Raw genomic sequence first — 3,676 nt, forward strand, 5'->3', positions numbered from 1 at the left:
ATAACTGCCCATATATTTATTAAACATGACCAATTTCACTAATTTATTTTACTTACTTTATTCTAGTTAACATCTGTTTATGTGTCCAACTCAAAATATTAGTAAAAACATAATTTTTAAAACTTGTCTTGAATCTTCTTTTAGAACAAAGGAAACTCCAAGACTTCAAAATCTAAAACTCTGACTATATTATGTTCCTATTTAACTTTTTAGGGGACTGAAGAATGGAAAGTATAGCTAGAGGTGTGAAATTAAACCAATAAAAACTAAAAAGCTCTCATTTTTCATAATTCTTTTATTTTATACAAAAGCACAAAGTACAAATTAATATATCTCCAGTTTATCCTGACATATATACATATCATTTTAAGTATTGGCAAAAAAGGTAGGAACTGACTTTAGATTTGGAACATCAGAAATCACTTACAATAAAGAGATGCAGAGAAACTGACCCCAATTATTGGAAGAGAAAACTACTTCATTCTGAGTCTTCTCATGATTCTAGGGACAGAATTAAAACCACTAAATGTGGTTAATAATTAATGTCATGATTTATCTTCTGCTTAAATATCTATTTTTTTGGCAGCCATTTCACTCAAACTGAATGAATTTTGTTGTTGTATGTGTTGAATGTTCTTTTCCGTAATCTCTAACCTTTATCACAAATACTCTTTCACAATCCTTAAGTGCTTATCTGAAAGGTCACTAACACAACATTGACCTCTTAACTCCCCTTGTCTTTGTCAGCAACCCTCAAATGTACTTTTTCCTATACTTCCGGTGACAGGTTACTGAACGTGAGCCACCATGATGAACAATTATCAGCCATATCCACAAACTCTCCTTGCTCTTTGTACTTAGCACCGTGTACAGTCTCAAATTAAAACAGGTATCTAATATGTGAATAAAAGAGTTTGAAGCTAACTCTTATTCTAAGACAATTTTTGTTGAAAACTTAAGGTGAGCTCTTTAAGCAAACTGTAAAATATGTTGCATATACTTCAAAATACAGGCTTATTTCTTTTGGAAATTAGCTTCACTGCCGTAAATGGAATGATAGGATATATCCTACAAGATACAGAGACAGGACAGAGACAGAGGCAGAGGCAGAAAGAGACAGAAATCAAACATAAACGAATAATGTCTTCAGAGATCATTATTAAGTTTTAGTTTTGCTTCTGCAGTCAGTGGATTAGGCATATCCTGACTATATTTGCTTTCACCTCACCAGTAAATCACAAGAATCAGATTCCCTTCCTTTTATACGTCTCTTGACCAAGGAGGTGGGGAAGGAATTTAGACATGATTATTTCTAAAACGTTGATTTTAGACTGTAAGAAAAGCTTAGAAGCACATAAAATGATAAAATGTAGCTTTATATGGTTAAATGTACAAAAAAGATTATGCAAAATAGTTATCAATACAGAAGCAAAATTATGTAAATTAAGCTAATGCATAAAAAGTCAAGCAAATTATAAATATGGTGATTATAATGTTGCACAAATTATATAGTTTTTTTCCTGTAAGTTAAAGAGAATTCTAAATGATAATATCATAGTTCAAGCTCTGGTCAAGGGCTTCTGAGTTAAGTCACGGCCCTGCCTGTGATCTGTGACCTTGTACAAATATATTAACCCCTTTGGTCTCATTTTCTTCACTTGTAAAATAAGGGTTTAGTAGATTTCCTCTGAGCACCATTCTATCAACGTCCTTTCTGTAGCTACGTTCAAAGTCAGCTTATTAGAAGCAGCACACTTCCTTAATGGGTTGGCCGTTTTCCCGTTTCTCAAAATCCTCCTATACATTGAGAAAAAATTTTATAACATAGCATTTTTTTCCAATATCTCACTTGAAACTCAAACAAATATATGCATTCCATTTTTACAGATGGTGAACCTGTAGTGTAAGAATTTCAGAGACATGCCCAGGTATACATTGACTAATAAAAGATAAAGACAGGAACACAGGTTTCTAATTTCAGTAAAGGTATTCTTTTTATTCCAACTCATTATCTAATTGTGTCTAGTTCAAGGGTTTCAATTATAATGGGTTGTTAAACAGTTATTGCACCAGAGAGCTCCACAGGATATGTCAAATATGATCAGACTGATTCCTATATTTGGGTAGCTGATGCTCTAACAACTGGCAAGGAATTAAAAAATTAATCTACTAGCTAGCAATAAAGAAAAAAATGAGAAGATTACAATATTTGTCCTCTTAGCCAAAAGTGAAGTCTAATATTCCCTCCTTGAATATCAGTTGGCTTTGATGACTCATTTCCTTACAAATAGGTTGTTGAACTAACATGACTTCTGAGGTTAAATTGTAAAAGCTTCCACATGGTTTTTTTTCTTGGAACCAATCCGTCATGCTGTGAGAAGGCCCAGGACACAAACAGAGGACATGTGAAGATGTCCTGGCTAAAAGTCTCACCTGAATTTCTATCTGACAATCACTGGCTAAAAATCTCACTCAAACTTCTACCCGCCAGTCATGGACATGAAGAAACCTTGAGACGATACCAGCCCTAATCACCAATTGACTGAAAGTCCAGGAGGTCCCAACGGAGAATTGCTTAGGGAAACCCAGTCACTCTCAGAAATGTCAGAGATCTAATGTTATATTATATAACAAGAGATGACCAGAATATACCCACTTCGTTTAAAATTATCTTTTATTTTCTTCTCATTCATGAGCCCAGGCAGGCAGATAGTAAGTCTATTCCTCACCTTCCAAATAACTATTAGTCTGAATATGGCTTATATATTAAGGCAGTAAGAGCTACTATAATTAAGAGGGTGAACATGAGAATCGGATATCTTTGGGTTACACTTCTGACTGTGCTGTTTACCTGATATGTACTCCTAGAGAAATTACATGATAAAAGCATTAATTTCATAGTCTTTACCATGTGGAAAACAATGAAACCCATTTTTTTTATTTCTTTAATATAATTTAGCAACATTAGTCATTCAAAGTCACTGACACAAGTATTAATATCAACTCTATTGATTGGTTGATTGGAATATTCATAGAATATATTTACCTTGATTCCATTCCTGCCACTTTAGCCCACACACTGATTTGCCCTGGCTCCCATATTTTTCAAATACCAGTTATAAATAACTCTGCCAAGAACTCATTAAGCTCACTTTCAGAAGACTTTAAAATCTAAATAGGAGGTATACAAGTTGAAGCAGTTAACTATATGCATCTAACCTAAAGTGAATGATTACCAGAGCCAATTTCTTGCAAGACAAGCTTCCAGAAGCATTTGTATCTATTCTAAGAAAAAGAAGCAGCGCCTGCGATACTGCAAAGATAGTGACTACAATAAAAAGATAAGGTGAAGTGATAGGCTCTATTAGCACCATACAGACATTTTGGGTTCACATGTTCAAAATGCTAGAAACAAAAAAAAATCATAAAGTATCAATAAAAAGAATGAATTTTATAGACTCAAGTAAAATCTGGAACTAATTTTATCCTCCTACATTTACTTTATTTTTAAAGAGGTAATACACTTTTGAACAACTTTACATGTTCTAATTTATTTCTCAAAATTATTGATATGAGCAAAAATTCTTAATGAAAAAGTTTTTACCTTATGAAATTTATGTCATGAACACAGAAAATTGTCACCAGACTTTATGGAAGCAGAATTCTGGCCTATGGA

The sequence above is a fragment of the Aotus nancymaae genome, unplaced genomic scaffold (genome assembly GCF_030222135.1).
Source record: "Aotus nancymaae isolate 86718 unplaced genomic scaffold, 86718_ANA_hifiasm-v0.15.2.pri h1tg000033l, whole genome shotgun sequence".
In the NCBI taxonomy this organism is placed as follows: domain Eukaryota; kingdom Metazoa; phylum Chordata; class Mammalia; order Primates; family Aotidae; genus Aotus; species Aotus nancymaae.